Consider the following 18,429-nt stretch of genomic DNA (forward strand, 5'->3'; position numbering starts at 1 on the left):
ACTTCATTTGCTGTTTGCGTTAGCCATTCCTAGGGCTCTGGTAAGGAGCAGTGTGTGCTGTGGTGGTGGTCTTATTTGTCACACTGTCGGTTTGCCAGTCACTGGGTGAAATTACCTATAGGTGCTCCATACAGTATCACACTATTTCTGCCTATTTGTTTTTTTCTTGGACACTCTGCTGGAGAACCATTGGGAAGATCTTAAAGATCCCGATCCCCTGTGCAGTCCAGGTGTGTGGCTGCTCGCTTGGCCTGATCCATAAGGATCATTTTATCTGGTAAGGGTCATCAATACCAGAGAGTTGGGATCCAGGTCTGAGGCCCCGTACACACGACAGAGGAACTCGACGTGCTTGGCACGTCGAGTTCCTCGTCGAGTTTTGGGATGAAGCCGCCGAGGAGCTCGGCGGGCCGCCTTCTCCCATAGAACAACGCGGACAACGAGAAAATAGAGAACATGTTCTCTATTTTCTCGTCGAGTTCCTCGGCGGCTCCATCGAGCCAAAACTGTACAGACGACAGAGTTTCTCGGCAGAATCCGGGTTTTGACCGAGTTTCTCGGTGAATTCTGCCGAGAAACTCTGACGTGTGTACGAGGCCTTATTGTTTGTCTTCCTTCTAGATCTTCACCATTTCTGAAGAAGTTTTTTATGTACCTGATCGTTCACAGAAATGACTTTATGAATTTATGATTTCAGTTATCACATTTTTATCATGAGACTCTTTAGTTTTTATTATTGAGAAAAATATTTAATATTTTTTTTCTTTCATCACTGGACTTTTATATTTATCCCCCTTTTTGATGGGATAAACACTATCATTATATTTTGTTAGCGCAACTCCACCTTTTTCCATTGTGTGTAAACACAGCTTCCCCGTTCTTCACTGTGGCGCTGTCATTGATCGTGTGTTCCCTGCTATAGGGAAACACGATCAATGACGTCACACGTCCACCCCCACCCCCCTACAGTTAGAAACACATATGAGGTCACACTTAACCCCGTCAGCGCCCACTAGTGGTTAACTCCCAAACTGCAATTGTAATTTTCACAGTAAACAATGCATTTTTATAGCATTTTTTGCTGTGAAAATTACAATTGTCCCAAAAATGTGTCAAAATTGTCCGATGTGTACGCCATAATGTCGCGGTCACGAAAAAAAATCGCTGATCGCCCCTATTAGTAGTAAAAAAATAATTATTAATAAAAATGCAATAAAACTATCCCCCATTTTGTAAACACTATAAATCGATAAACGCTTATTGCGATTTTACCAAAAATATGTAGAAGAAAACGTATCGGCCTAAACTGAGGGAAAAAAACGTTTTTTTATATATTTTTGGGGGATATTTATTATAGCAAAAAGGAAAAAATATAGCATTTTTTAAAAAATTGTCGCTCTATTTTTGTTTATAGCGCAAAAAATAAAAACCGCAGAGGTGATCAAATACCACCAAAAGAAAGCTCTATTTGTGGGAAAAAAAGGAGGTTTGGGAGCCACGTCGCATGACCACGCAATTGTCAGTTAAAGCGACACAGTGCCGAAATTGCAAAAACTGTCCGGGTCCTTTACCTGCATTTCGGTCCGGGTCTTAAGTGGTTAAATAAAATAAAAGCCAAGGACTGTCCTGCTGCTGACCAAATTCACACTGCTACTGTATATCATATGCAATATGCTTATTCTTGTATTAAAAAGGAAGTAAATGCTGCCTCTTTTTTTTGGTCACCTGCAAAGTAAAGGCATACTTTGCTAGTATGGGGTTGTAAAGGGAAATTTACTTTCTCTTTAAGGATTAATCTCCTTAAAGGAGTTGTAAAGGAAAATGTTTTTTCACCTTAATGCAATCTATGCATTAAGGTGAAAAAACATCTGCTGCTGCCGCCCCCCCCCCCCCAGCCCCCGTTATACTTACCTGACCCCTCGAAAAGGTTTTGGGGTCCTTGTCAGACATGAGGAACTTAGTATATCGGGGACCACGGGAATACGTTGTCGTTCCTGGGCTGACATATGTTGAAAGCTGCCACACGTCTATTTATGCATAAATTTGCTCTGTCTCATTTCCGTACACTCTCAGGCTTACAGGTTTGGGCACGTTATGGGGTTAGGACACTAAAGGACATTATGCCCTTGAGTTCTCTTCTATGTTTCTCTCAATTGTCTTATGCCTAGTACACACGACCAGTTTTTCCGTCGGATAAAAAAAAATGTGGTTTTCCCGACAGAATTCCTCTCTGGCTGCCTTGCATACACACGCTTAGGCCCCGTACACACGTCCGAGGAACTCGACGGGCAAAACACATCGTTTTGCTCGTCAAGTTCCTTGTGAAGCCGCCGAGAATCTCGGCGAGCCAAGTTTCCTCATTGAACAACGAGGAAATAGAGAACATGTTCTCTATTTGGCCCGACGAGATCCTCGTCGGCTTCCTCGGCCAAAAGTGTACACACCACCGGGTTTCTCGGCAGAATACAGCTCCGATCGAGTTTCTGGCTGAATTCTGCCGAGAAACTCGGTCGTGTGTACGGGGCCTTAGACAAAAGTCCGCCCGTCCAAAGCGCGGTGACGTACAACACATACCACGGCACTATAAAGGGGAAGTTCCTTTCCAACCGCGCCACCCTTTGGGCTGCTTTTGCTGATCCTCGTGTTAGTAAAAGTATGGTGAGAGACGATTTGCGCTTTTCAGCCTCGTGCTTTTCAGTCATGTGAAATCTCCATTCCGAACGCTAATTTTACCAGGATTGGGGCTGCTCTGTGCAAACCCACAGCAGAGAGCAGGTAAGCATTACGGGCCAGATTCTCAGAAGAGATACGACGGTGTATCTCAGGAAACACCGTCGTATCTCTGTTTTTGGCCCCGGGTATCTATGCGAGTGATTCCTAGAATCATTTTCGCATAGATACGGCGTAGATCCGACAGGTGTAAGTCGCTTACACCGTCGGATCTTAGATGTGGCCGCTAGGTGGCGTTTACGTTCAGTTCTCATTTGACTATGCAAATGAGCATGATACGCCGATTCCCGAACGAATTTGCGCCGCGTCGTCGTTGTTTACGTCGTTTCCGTAAGCATAAGGCTACCCCTGCTATATGAGGGGTAACCTTACGCCAGTCCGCCGTATGCCATGTTAAGTATGGTGTCGGGTCAGCGTCGTCTTTTTCCGTTGGTTACGTTGTTTTACTAAGTCGTCCGCGAATACGACTTTACGTCAATGACGCTCACGTCGGCGTCATTGACGCTTTCCGTTGTGAGCTGGAGCATGCGCACTGGGCTATTTTTCCGTCCGGCGCATGCGCAGTTCGATCGGCGCGGGGGCGCGCTTAATTTGAATACAAGCCGCCCCCTTTGAATTACGCGGCCATACGCCGGGCCATTTGCACTACGCCGCTGCAAATTACGGAGCAAGTGCTTGGAGAATACGGCACTTGCTCCAGTAAGTTGCGGTGGCGTGGTGTAATTGGCTTACACTACGCCAACGCGGATTCTATGAGAATCTGGCCCAACATGTTTGTTTTTTGTTTTTAATTATTGCATTTAATATCACCTTTTGTAGGATAGCCCAAGGCTGTGTTCTTTGTCTCCAGTAAATTTGGGTATAATCTTGCTCATAAAACTGTTCTGCTGCTGACCAATAACACTGGTGTGTAATTTTGTTAATTACTTTTCTTTAAACTGAAATGAATCAGATTGGAGTGTTGGCATTGGTGCATGTTTATAGAGGTTAGAACAGGAGATGAGGAGGCGACATAATGCCTCCTTGCCACCTAGCAAAGCCCTCTGAATAGCAACCCACAGCAATTTTTTCTACAGAAGGCACCACAAGTGTAAACAATTCCTCAGAGATCATACAGTAAATATAGTAAATGTTTTGCTAAAACAGATTCACAATGTATGCACTAGATGGCAGTAAAGCAGAAGGTTAAATATTGAATATACAGTATTTATCCACTAAGGTCACAGAAAAAATGACATGATAAACGTTTCCACATTACCTGGAAGACAGACAGTATGAAGTAAAAAATATTAACGATGGAAATATAAAGGATGTAAAAAAAAGAGAGGGGCCGATGTCTTCGCAGTTTGTCATTGTTACTGTTTATAATTCTGATAGCAAGGTCCATATGACTGAATGGGTCACTATCATTGGGAACTCTTTTTATAATCAGTTACTATGTATAGTAGTAGTAACCTATTAAAATAGCAAAAATGTATGTAACCTTTTGTATTGGCTAGGAAAAATTCTATGTAGAGTGATTACAGCGGTATTAAACCAAAAAGCAAACATTTATACATTGCAGCGTACAAATCCTTATGCCTCGTACACACGATCGCGATTCCCGAAGAGAAAAGTGCGATGTGAGCTTTTTGACGCAAATTCTGACCGTGTGTATGCTCCATCGCACTTTTTCTTGTGAGAATTCCGGCCAAGAAAAGATTGAGAGCAGGATCTCAATTTTCGTGACGGAAAAAAATCTTAATGGGAATCGTCTGTATGCAATTACAAAGCAAAAAAAACAAAACAGGCATGCTCAGAATCAAGCAGAAGAGCCAAACTGCCTATTGAACTTCATTGATCTCGGCTCGTCGTACGTGTTGTACGTTGCCGCGTTCTTGGTGGTTGGAATTTCGTCCAAGATTAGTGTGACCGTGTGTATGCAAGCCATGTTTCAGACGTTTTCCTGCTGAAAAGAAAACCGCGTTTTTTTTGTCGGGAATCGCAATCGTGTGTACGAGGCATTGGGTGCAATTTCTTTCTTCTATTTTCATCCGTTGATCTAGTCAGTAAGTCTGTTGTTTTTCAACAGAACAAACTGTCTTGCAAATGTAGCAGTTAGAGGGTGGAGATAAACCATTTACCACTGACAGGGGAAATGTGTTGTCCCCAAGTGTCAGAATAGAAAGTGCATTATTTTCTTTAACTGCGTTAAAGTGACTCTGTCACTATATTAACTTCTTGAGACCCGCGCTATAGCCGAATGATGGCTACAGCGCGGATCTGAATATCCAACTGGACGTCAATTGACGTCCGCCCCTTTGGGCGTTCCCCGCGCGCGCTCCAGAGCGCGCCACGGGGAAACTCTGTGTTGGCCGTGTCCCTTGGACACAGCCAATTACAGATCGCCACGAACGGCCAATCAGAGTGGCCGTTTGCGATGCGATCTGTGTGGCCAATGAGAGATGATCTCATATGTAAACATATGAGATCATCTCTCATTGCCGTTTTACACAGAGACAGCGTCCTGTCTCTGGAGAGGAGACCGATCTGTGTCCCTTGCACATAGGGACACAGATCGGTCACCTCCCCCAGTCACCCCCCCTCCACCTACAGTTAGAACACTATACAGGGAACATATTTAACCCCTTCCTCACCCCCTAGTGTTAACCCCTTCAATGCCAGTCACATTTATACAGTAATTAGGGCATATTTATAGCACTGATCGCAGTATAAATGTGAATGGCGCCAAAAATGTGTCAAAAGTGTCCGATGTGTCCGCCATAACGTCGCAGTCCCAAAAAAAATCGCAGATCGCCGCCATTTCTAGTAAAAAAATAAATAATAAAAAATAATAGTTCTGTCCCCTATTTTGCGCTTATTGCGATTTTTTTTTTTTTTTTTTACCAAAAATATGTAGAAGAATACGTATCGGCCTAAACTGAGAAAAAAAAATGTTTTGTTTTTTTAAATTGGCATATTTATTATAGCAACAAGTAAAAAATATTGTATTTTTTTTCAAAATTGTCACTCTTTTTTGTTTAGAGCGCAAAAAATAAAAACCGCACAGGCGATCAAATACCACCAAAAGAAATCTCTACTTGTGGGGAAAAAAGGACGTCAATTTTGTTTGGGAGCCACGTCGCACGACCGCGCAATTGTCAGTTAAAGCAACGCAGTGCCGGAAGCTGAAATTTCCCCATGGGCAGGAGGGGGGTATATGTGCCCAGTAAGCAAGTGGTTAAAGGGTTACTTTAGTCATTTTTTCATCTTTCCATCTATTAAATCTTCTGCCCTTGTTGCTTTAACTTTGGATGGCAAAACACTTTTTTCTGCCAGTAAAATACCTTATACAGTCCACTTCCTGTTTCTTGTCTGGTAAAAAGCCTAGGCTTATGACATCATGCAGAGCTTTCTCTCTCACTCTCCTGAGAGTTTGCTAGGAAGGGAGAGGGGGTGAGTCATAAGAGGGTAAACGAGAGCTGCAGAGCTGGAGGTGTGTGTCTGTGTAAATCCAGGAAGTGAACAGGCAGCAGCTTCAGCTGCCCACAGTTAAAATGGTTGCAGCCAGACTTAATGGAGGGAGATTTCTGCAGCATATTTGGCAAGTACAGAATCACAGTAAATATAAAATAATATGCAAAGTGATTGGAGGGAAGCTTCAGAATGACAAAGATGTTTTTATTACAAATTATGTGAGCAGACTGCAGTTCCCCTATATGTAAACAAAGTGCCCTCTGCAAAAGAAGATAGTAAATACTCCCTGCTCCCTTTGCCCCCACAACTGATTGCTGCTGCATTTAAGGGAAACCTTTAGAATCTGATACTTCTATGGATGTCAGATCCCAGGGTGCACTCAATGGTTACTCCTGCTGGCCCCTATGTTACAACCAGACACAGATCCAGTGCATGTGCAGTGTGGTATACACTCTTAAGCCTCGTACACACGGTCTGATTTTTTGCCAACAAACTTCAAAATGAGAAAGTTTTCCAAAAAATCCGGCCGTGTGTACGCTCCATCGGACAAACTTTTTTGATTTTCATCAGACAAAAGTTCGCTCTGCAAACGGACAAACTTTTCAGCAACAAAAGTCCGATGGTGCAAAGTCCGACCGTGTGTACAAAAATCCATCAGACTTTTGTCCAAAGTACAAACACACATGCCCAGAACTACGAATGAGCTCTGGCGTGTTCGCATAGTACACGTGCAGAGCCCGCCAGGAAGTCTGCACGGCTCTGCGCTAATTACAGCCAGGGAGACATTTCCCGATGCTCGGCTGCAGAGATCAGGAAATGTCTCCCTGCCTGTGATTAGCGCAGCGCCGTGCAGACTTCCTGGCGGGCTCTGCACGTGTACTATGCGAACACGCCAGAGCTCATCCTTACCCAGAGCCAATGTTAAAATCAACCAACAATAGCAGAAGTTGACCAAAGGGTGGCGGTAAAGATCAGAAAAGAGCAGAAAAACCATGTGATTTTGGGAAAGTTTTGCGAAAATTTGCAGAAAAGTCCTGCCGTGTGTATGCTATGGTTGTGCCCGGCCAACTCCCTTCAAACAAAAATCCACGGAAAAGTTTGTTTGAAGTCCGATCGTGTGTATGAGGCTTAAGTCCACTTCCAGCAGGGAATGAGCAATAGAGATGAGGGCCAGGATAATGAAGTTCACCATCTGTGCAGAGTTTACATTAAGTAACTTAAATCAATGGCTGCTGAAAGGTCGAAGAAGGAAGACAATTAGCCAGATTTAGAAAGACTTACGACAGCGTATTCGCGCCGTCGTATCTTTAAGCGTATTCTCAGTCTGAGATACGCTTCTCTGTTGCTAAGATACGACCGGCGTAAGTCTCCTACGCCGTCGTATCTTAGCTGCATATTTACGCTGGCCGCTAAGGGCGTGTACGTGGATTTACACCTAGAATATGTAAATTAGCAAGATACGCCGATTCACGAACGTACTTGCGCCCAATACACTGTTTACGTAAGGCGTTTTTCCGGCGTAAAGATAAACTACCAAAAAGATGGCGCAGCCCATGCAAGGTATGGATGACGGAACAGCCGTCGTATTTTACGTCGTTTGCGTAAGCGTACGTGAATGGGGCTGGGCGTAGGTGACGTTCACGTCGAAAGCATTGAGTATTTCCGACGTGATTCTGAGCATGCGCGCGCGTGCGCCATACAAACGGCCCTCATTTACATGGGGTCACGGGTAATTTACATGGAGCACGCCCCCTACCTGCCTATTTTGAATTAGGCAGGGTTACGCCGGGCCATTTGCGCTACGCCGACGTAACTTAGGAGGCAAGTGCTTTGTGAATACAGTACTTGCCTCACTGTGTTACGTCGGCATAGTGCAAATGGGATGCGCTACGCCGGCATAAAGATACGCGCCTCTACGTGAATCTGGCCAAATGTATGTGGAAGAAGCGACAGAGAAGATGTTAGCAGTGCCAGTGGGGATCTTGGAGCGGTCAGCTAATCATACTTGCATAATATGGAAACAAATGCTCCCCTCACACACACAGAAATCCTGTAGACTGGTATACAGGCAGAAAACTGGGGGAAGACTGTGTGCAGGCGTCTGAAATTGCACCCACAATCTGCTGATCACAGGTGCATTGAGCTGAAGTCTCCAGTAAAATATAAATAAATGCACATTTTTTTTACCTGCAAAAATGTGTTCATTTATTTTTTAATTTTTGAAAGAATAAGCTCTGCTTTAATCATCTTGCTAGGGCCTCAGGAATTATGCCATAACCCCAAGGGGCTGCCTACCTTCCCCCTGGGTTTTTCTTCATCATTTCATTATATCCCTCTGGTATTAATTTGTTATAGGTAGAGTCTTCGTTGAGTGATATACTGCTGCTCTCTTTTATATTTCAAGTCACAAAGTCCCCTCAGCTGTCACGGATTGGCTATTGTTGAGCTAAAGGAAGTTTCTGCTCTTACCTGTGATTGGCTGAGTTTTGTTTAGGTGGGAAAAGTTGCCACCAATAGTCTATGAACGGCCCCTTAATATTTTACGGAAGCCGGTTTTCCTCAGCATGGAATCCCCTCAGCTTTCACCCTCCTTCCCCTTTGTTAGTCACGGTTTCATACTTTGGGGGAATGGCACCCACTAAGTGAGCGGACAGATAAAGATTTAATATTTCTCTGATATATTTGTTCAGTGGTCTTCAGCTTTAATAGCTAATCCTTTGGTAATTTCCTTGTTTCTTTTTTTATGGTTAAAGGTTTGGTTGGGCCTGTCTGGTTAGTTCTCAACGTTTTTATTTTAAATGTTACTGTATTTGCCGGCGTATAAGATGACCTTTTATACTTAAAAGTTTGGCTCAAAAATCGGGGGTCGTCTTATACGCCGGATGCAGACGTCCATTTTTTTAAAAGCCGAGCCTCCTCCTTGTGCTGTTCCGTGATAGGCTCAGTGATCCGCCTATCCCGGACGTCGTCTCATCCTCAGCCTCGGACGAGAGGACGTCTGTGATAGGCAGAACACGGAACACAGGCTCTGTGGGGAACTGAGTGTTCCGCCTATCACGGAATAGCACGAGGAAGAGGTGCTGCTTTTAAAATATGGATGCCCGCAGTCTGACTCACTAAAGTAATGAAGATCGGCGATGTGAGGTGAGGCAATGGCACGGTGAGGTAATGGCATAGTGAGGTAATGACACGGTGAGGTGAGGCAATGGCATGGTGAGGAAATGGCACAGTGAGGTGAGGCAATGGCACAGTGAGGTGAGGCATGGCACGGTGAGGCAATGGCACAGTGAGGTGAGGCACTGGCGCGGTGAGGCAATGGCACAGTGAGGTGAGGCAATGGCACAGTGAGGTGAGGCAATGGCACAGTGAGGTGAGGCAATGGCACAGTGAGGTGAGGCACTGGCGCGGTGAGGCAATGGCACAGTGAGGTGAGGCAATGGCACAGTGAGGTGAGGCAATGGCACAGTGAGGTGAGGCAATGGCACAGTGAGGTGAGGCAATGGCACAGTGACAGGTTGTCTTATACGGCGAGTATATCCCAAAACCAACATTTTAGCTGGAAAATTAGGGGGTCATCTTATACGCCCAGTCGCCTTATATACGGTATTTGTTTGAATCCCATATAAAGTCCCACAGCCATTTAAAAAGGAATGATAATGTGCAGTCCCATGCCTGTCAAGTTTCTAACTGAGGCAATTTATCCTATTCAGATGGAACTCCAGACAACACATATCTTCATCATTTTTTTTTATATACAATTGGGGAGAACCACTCTGTGGTCACCAAGATTTGGAATAAGGACAAAGCACAGGCAGCAATAGCCTGAAATACCTTCATAGTCTATTTTTTTACATTTAAATAGAGTGGAGAAGTGTCTCAATGTGTTTCTGCCTTTCACTCCATTGTGGAGATTTTTACCTAATTTCCTGTTCTTGTGAGTCTCATAGAAGAAGTGGAGGGAATGGTTGTCATCCCAACAAGAAGACTTGGGTAGCAGAACTACAGGGCCCACATAAAATGGTGCTCAAATGAGTCACCAATTTGGTTGGACTTTAGAGGCAAGAATAACAATGTGGAAGTTTATAAGAACAACGTATAACAATTTATTCAGAAATAAACATGATATGGTTACAAAAAATGTTCAAGAGTTAAAAATCATATAACATGAGTCCTTGCGTATGGACGCATTTCACCGTGAGGTTCCTTAAGGATACGGTCAGGGTTCAGAGAAATAACACAGAGAAGGGCAGATCTCACTGTCTTGGAGTGGACTCGTATGTAAAAATTATTTGCACAATGTATTGTGACTGCTTTAAATCATTGACGTTCTCATATAGAGAGGAAAAAAAGTAGGGCTGTGGAAATTAACGATTAATTCCTTAATTAATCCTAAATTCTTTTAAACGGTACTAGTGGTGCAACGGATCGTAAATTATCCGTGATCCGAACGGGTTACCATATGCGGATCGGCACACCACGTGATCCGCAGAGTTCCGCTGCTGCCTCGGCCATAGGAAAGGTCGCAGCTTTGGTCTAGCTCCCGGAGTGGCGGCCATCTTGGTCCACCCGGAGGTGGCCTAGGTGAGCCTAGAGCAGTGCACATGATATCACCCGGCCTCAACTGCTCGTGTTCTGTTCGGCCGGCTTCTATGGTTAGACTAAGCAATCACTAATTTTCCTATACAGTGGGGGGAGATGTGGACCATATTACAGTGGGGGAGATCTCTGTAGATATTACAGTGGGGGAGATGTCTGTGGATATTACAGTGGGGGAGATGTCTGTGGATATTACAGTGGGGAGATGTCTGTGGATATTACAGTGGGGAGATGTCTGTGGATATTACAGTGGGGGAGATGTCTGTGGATATTACAGTGGGGGAGAGGTCTGTGGATATTACAGTGGGGGAGATGTCTGTGGATATTACAGTGGGGAGAGATGTCTGTGGATATTACAGTGGGGGAGATGTCTGTGGATATTACAGTGGGGGAGATGTCTGTGGATATTACAGTGGGGGAGATGTCTGTGGATATTACAGTGGGGGAGATGTCTGTGGATATTACAGTGGGGAGATGTCTGTGGATATTACAGTGGGGAGATGTCTGTGGATATTACAGTGGAGGAGATGTCTGTGGATATTACAGTGGGGGAGAGGTCTGTGGATATTACAGTGGGGGAGATGTCTGTGGATATTACAGTGGGGGAGATGACTGTGGATATTACAGTGGGGGAGGTGTCTGTGGATATTACAGTGGGGGATATGTCTGTGGATATTACAGTGGGGGAGAGGTCTGTGGATATTACAGTGGGGGAGATGTCTGTGGATATTACAGTGGGGGAGATGTCTGTGGATATTACAGTGGGGAGATGTCTGTGGATATTACAGTGGGGAGATGTCTGTGGATATTACAGTGGGGGAGATGTCTGTGGATATTACAGTGGGGGAGAGGTCTGTAGATATTACAGTGGGGGAGATGTCTGTGGATATTACAGTGGGGGAGATGTCTGTGGATATTACAGTGGGGACAATATATGGTGGTGATCCGAAAAATGTATGTGCATTATAATAATCGAAATTATTCGATTAATCGATAAAAAAAAATGATTAATCGAACACGAAAATTTGAATGAGTAACAGCCCTAAAAAAAAGGTGAAGATTAGTATGCGGCTGATTCTATTCAGACACCAAAATAACGAATTAACCGAATTGTGACAGGGGTACATAAGTGTACCATAAGGTGGCAGGTAAGGGATCAATACACAGATATCCCAAGCATAGAAGGATTGACCAACATATAACTCCTATTGGTAGGGTATATAGTATACCCTACCAATAGGAGTTATACGCTGGTCTTTCCTTCTATGCTTGGGATATCTGTGTATTGATCCCTTAACTGCCACCTTATGGTACACTTTTGTGCCCCTGTTGTAATTCGATTAATTTGTTATTTTGGCGTTTGAATAGAATCAGCCGCATACTACTCAAATAATCTGCAGCTTTTTTGGTTACGTCCTCTCTATATGAGAACGTCAATGGTTTAAAGCAGTCACAATACATTGTGCAAATCATTTTTACATACAAGCCCACTCCAAGACAGTGAGACCTGCCTTTTCTCTATGTGTTATTTCTCTGAATCCTGACCGTATCCTGAAGAAACCTCACGGTGAAACGCGTCCATACGCAAGGACTCACTGTATCATTTTATATGATTTTTAACTCTTGAACATTTTTTGTAACCATATCATGTATTTTTCTGAATAAATAATTATACTTTTTTCTTATAAACTCCCACATTGTTATTCTTGCCTCTAAAGTCCGACCAAATTGGTGACTCATTTGAGCACCGTTTTTTGTTTCCCCTCTATTTAATGCGCATGTGGCAATTTGAGTGCGCTCCTAGCCCATTTTTTCAACTACAGGGCCCAGTCGCAAGTGCGACTCCTGCACCTCTGGTAGTTCCGCCACTGGGTACCAATAAAAACATTGTCAAAGGTCCTAGCCCCTTCTCAGTCTCCTAAGGCCAGATTCATATATTTGTGTTGTGATGCTGTGCCTTATGAATGGCGCATCCCCATTGAACCACAATGGACGAACCTGTGTTTTAGTACAGTGGTCATCAACCCTGCCCTACAGGGCCCACTAACAGGCCAGGTTTTATGTATTACCTTGGGGAGATGCAGACTAGAATACTGCAATCACTGAGCAGCAAATGATATCACCTGTGATGTATTTCAGTTATCTTGCAAACCTGGCCTGTTAGTGGGCCCTGAGGACAGGGTTGATTGTATTTAGTACATCACAATGCATGGATGTCACTGTGACTCCTGGGGACAAAGTGCAGGAACAATAATAGACTGTTGGTAGTCCATTCAGAATGAACGGCCTGCCCTATCCCCAAAGTATGTTAACGTGCGACTTACCAAAGTGCATTACAAAAATGTCAACCTGGCCTTATGCCGCGTACACACGATCATTTTTCGGCATAAAAAAAAAAGTTTTTCGGCATGTAGAAAAAACGTTTTTTTGCATGAATCTATCTATGGTCGGTGCTGACACCCCCTATTCAGGTGTCCGGCCCCTTTTCGGTCACCGGGCACCTGAATTACAGTGGTGTGGTGTTTTGTGGATGCACCTGATTAGAGCCTTTTGCTCTAATAGGTGTCCAAAAAAAGTGAGAAGCTGGTGCAACGCTGTAAGTTCCTTCTCACTCAGCTCAATGTTAGCAAAGCCAAAGGAATTCGCTTTGCTAACATTGACCCACCTCTCAGCCAATCAGGTTGCCGGGTCTGTTACCGGTCACCTGATTGGCTGAAACCTCAGGCGCTGTTATTGGACACCTATCGGAGAGGAGGATGGGAGAAGATGCATGGAGGGGAGAAGACGCATGGAAGGGAGAAGACACATGAAGTGGAGAAGATACCGCCGTCCCCCGCTGCCCCACCGAGACAGGGTAAGTGTCGGGCAGATGGCTAGCGAGCGGGGGTGGGGGATCATAGTGGCAGCATTGGATGGCACAATGGGAGCATTGGATGACACAGTGGGAGCATTTGATGACACAGTGGCAGCATTAGGAGCATTGGATGGCACAGTGGGAGCATTGGATGGCACAGTGGGAGCATTTGATGGCATAGTGGCAGCATTGGGTGCATTTGATGGCACAGTGGCAGCATTGGATGGCACAGTGGGAGCATTGGATGGCACAGTGGCAGCATTGGGAGCATTTGATGGCACAGTGGCAGCATTGGATGGCACAGTGACAGCGTTGGGAGCATTGGATGGCACAGTGGCAGCATTGGATGGCACAGTGGCAGCATTGGATGGCACAGTGGCAGCATTGGGAGCATTGGATGGCACAGTGGCAGCATTGGATGGCACAGTGGCAGCATTGGGAGCATTTTATGGCACAGTGACAGCATTTCATGGCACAGTGGCAGCGTTTGATAGGCACAGTGGCTGCAATTGATGAGCACAGTGGCAGTGTTTGATGGCACAGTGGCTGCGTTGGATGGCACAGTGGCTGCATTGGATGGCACAGTGGCTGCGTTTGATGGCACAGTGGCTGTGTTTGATGGCACAGTGGCGGTATTTGATGGCACAGTGCTGCCTTTGATGGCACAGTGAGGCTGCAATTGATGTTTTTTTTTATTTTATTTGTTTGCGTCCCCCCAAAAAGCAGCTCACAGCAAGGGGTACGGTGGGTCCCAGTTCACCTATTCAGGTGTGAATTAGGTCTAAATTTTTGCCTGAATTCTAACCTAAATCCGAACCAAAGACGCACAGGATCCCTTTTAGATGATGACTGCCCCAGACCTGTGTGAACCAGCTCCATTGAGAGTCGGTCACACTCTCCTGTCATTCGAATAGGATGCAGGGAAAGACACATCCAATTTGCATATGTGTGAACCCGGCTTGAGGCTACATTTACAGGAGCGACTATCCCTGGTGCGAATGAGATCAGCCAGAATCTGCTTATTTCTGCAGCTGTTTCTAAAACCTGGAAGTGGTTGGCTGTGGCCGCTGAGCCCTGTACACTTCAAATACAGGTCAGAGGCGGCTGCAACTCACCTGCGATGATCGCGGCTGGACACAATTTCCCAGCTGCTTTCATTTGCATGTCCCAAGTCATGTCCCAGGCTGCATTTAGAGGTGGCTGCCAGCAGAGGGCTGTCCAGTCACAATCCAGTTTAGTATAGTAAAGTCACAAAGTGTCATTGGTGTCTACTTAAACCATTGTGTGTGGAGAAGCTGCTCCTCCTGGATGCCCACCCACCCCTTTGTTTTTTCCCTGTACCCTTGAATACTGTTGACTTATTGGCCCCAGACCCAGATGTGCACTGCTGGTCAACATTACAAAGAGGAGCAAGGCAGCAAACAATCCACTTACCTCCCAAGAGAAAGTCCACACAAGCTGAGAAGGGAGACCACGTGATTGGCATGTGATGATATCAGTAATCCCGGACACAATCCTCCCTTCCCTACTCCTGGCTTGTCCCCAAAAGCAGTGACATCTGGTTACCCTACCTTAACTAGTTGTAGACTTTGGGCATTCTACACACTAAAAACACTTTATTGCCCAGCCAGGTCAGCAGTCAAACAAAGCAGTATGACACTGTTTATACTTGTTTAGAGAAAGATACAATGTAACATATTGCTGTATTTGTATCTTTCTGTTAATTCATCTGCAGATCAAATTTTCAGCTGATGTCAGTTAAAGCAACATGACAAGTAGGTTTTTTGTAAATAAAATGTTCCTCTATTTAACCCCTTAGTAACCCTTAGTTTACTCTAAACAGACCTCTACCCCTGCCACATGCAATTCATCATGAAGCAAGAAAAGGGAGTTTCAGGGATATATCCTACTATTGCTGGGCTAACCACTTCAGCCCCGGACCATTTTGCTGATCAATGACCAGGCCACTTTTTGCGATTCGGCGCTGCGTCCGTTTAACTGACAATTGCGCGGTTGTGCAACGTGGCTCCCGAACAAAATTGGCGTCCTTTTTTTCCCACAAATAGAGCTTTATTTTTTTGTGCCATTTGATCACCTCTGTAGTTTTTATTTTTTGTGCTATAAACAAAAATAGAGCGACAATTTTGAAAAAAAAATGAATATTTTTTACTTTTTGCCGTAATAAATATCCCCCAAAAATATATTAAAAAAATATTTCCTCAGTTCGGGCCAATACGTATTCTTCTACATATTTTTTGTAAAAAAAAATCGCAATAAGCGTTTATTGATTGGTTTGCACAAAAGTTATAGCGTCTACAAAATAGGGGATAGATTTATGGCATTTTTATTAATATTGTTTTTTTACTAGTAATGGCGGCGATCTGCGATTTTTATCGTTACTGCGACCTTATGGCGGACACTTCGGACACTTTTGACACATTTTTGGGACCATTGTCATTTTCACAGCAAAAAATGCCTTTCAATTGCATTCTTTATTGTAAAAATGACAGTTGCAGTTTGGGAGTTAACCACAGGGGGCGCTGAAGGAGTTAGGGTTCACCTAGTGTGTGTTTACAACTGTAGGGGGGTGTGGCTGTAGGTCTGACGTCATCGATCGAGTCTCCCTATAAAAGGGATGACTCGATCGATGCAGCCGCCACAGTGAAGCACGGGGAAGCCGTGTTTACATACGGCTCTCCCCGTTCTTCAGCTCCGGGGAGCGATCGCGAGGGGGCGGCTAGAAACGAATAGCCGTGACCTCGTCCCGGATCGCTCCCCGCGGGTTTCCGACCGCAGCCCATAATTGCAGCCTTACCGTGCCCATAATTGCAGCCTTACCGTGCCCATAATTGCAGCCTTACCGTGCCCATAATTGCAGCCTTGCCGTGCCCATAATTGCAGCCTTGCCGTGCCCATAATTGCAGCCTTGCTGTTCCCATAATCGCAGCCTTATCTTTCCCATAATTGCAGCCTGACCGTGCCCTCATTGCAGCCTGACCATGCCCATAATTGCAGCCTGGCCATGTCCATAATTGCAGCCTTACCCTGCCCATAATTGCAGCCTGACCAGGCCCATAATTGCAGCCTGACCATGCCCTCATTGCAGCCTTACCTTGCCCTCATTGCAGCCTGACCATGCCCTCATTGCAGCCTGACCATGCCCTCATTGCAGCCTGGCCATGCCCATAATTGCAACCTTATTGTGCCCATAATTTCAGCCTTATCATGCCCATAATTGCAGCCTGACCGTGCCCTCGTTGCAGCCTGGCCATGCCCTCATTGCAGCCTGACCATGCCCTCATTGCAGCCTGACCGTGCCCTCATTGCAGCCTGACCGTGCCCTCATTGCAGCCCGCCCGTGCCCTCATTGCAGCTTGACCGTGCCTTTATTGCAGCCTGACCATGCCCTCATTGCAGCCTGATCGTGCCCTCATTGCAGCCTGACCATGATTATAATTGCAGCCTTGCCATGCCCATAATTGCAGCCTTATCGTGCCCATAATTGCAGCCTGACCGTGCCCTTATTGCAGCCTGACCGTGCCCTTGTTGCAGCCAGGCCGTGCCCTCATTGCAGCCTGACCATGCCCATAATTTCAGCCTGACCATGCTCTCATTGCAGCCTTACCTTGCCTTTATTGCAGCCTGATCATGCCCTGTATCGTGTCCATAATTGCAGACTTATCATATCCATAATTGCAGCCTTATCGTGCCCATAATTGCAGCCTGACCGTGCTCTCATTGCAGCCTGGCCGTGCCCTCATTGCAGCCTGACCATGCCCATAATTGCAGCCTGACCATGCCCATAATTGCAGCCTTGCCATGCCCATAATTGCAGCCTTATCGTGCCCATAATTGCAGCCTGACCATGCCCTCATTGCAGCCTGACCATGCCCTCATTGCAGACTGGCCGTGCCCTCATTGCAGACGGACCGTGCCCTCATTGCAGCCTGACCGTGCCCTCATTGCAGCCTGACCATGCCCTTATTGCAGCCTGACCATGCCCTCATTGCAGCATGACCGTGCCCATAATTGCAGCCTTATTGTGCCCATAATTGCAGCCTGACCGTGCCCTTGTTGCAGCCTGACCATGCCCTCATTGCAGCCTGACCATGCCCATAATTGCACCCTGGCCATGCCCATAATTGTAGCCGGACCATGCCCTCATTGCAGCCTTACCTTTTCCTCATTGCAGCCTGACCATGCCCTGCAGCCTTATCATGTCCATAATTGCAGCCTTACAGTCAGTGCCTCCCTCCTCCACATATCACACACAGCGAGTATCTCCCGCTGTGTCTCGGAGAAGCTGAGTGTGAAAAGTTCAGCCGCGCTCACGCTGTTACAAAAGTCCCGCCCTCCTCCTAGATCAGCTTGTGTGATAGACAGAACACTGCATCTATCACACGAGCTGATCTAGGAGGAGGGCGGGACTTTTCTCACAGCATGAGCTCGGCCGAACTTTTCACACTCAGCTGCTCTGAGACACAGCGGGAGATACTCGCTGTGTGTGATATGTGGAGGAGGGAGGCTGACGCTGCAGCCACAGCTTAGCCCAAAGCGGCCCCAGGGCAGGCAGCCTACCGGGAAATGTCCTGGTATCCCGGTAGGCCAGTCCGGCCCTGGATGCGGGTACCCGCACTGGAATCCCGCTGGCTCCCGCATTGCATATATATGAACCGAGAAGGAATATTACAGCTGTGCCCCTGTAAATATTCCTTTTTCTCTCTGCCCTGATGTCTCCTGTACAGGAAGTGATGGTAAATCTCCCCCAATGTAGACTATGACAAAGGTTATAA

Source organism: Rana temporaria, chromosome 5, assembly GCF_905171775.1.
Source record: "Rana temporaria chromosome 5, aRanTem1.1, whole genome shotgun sequence".
In the NCBI taxonomy this organism is placed as follows: Eukaryota; Metazoa; Chordata; class Amphibia; order Anura; family Ranidae; genus Rana; species Rana temporaria.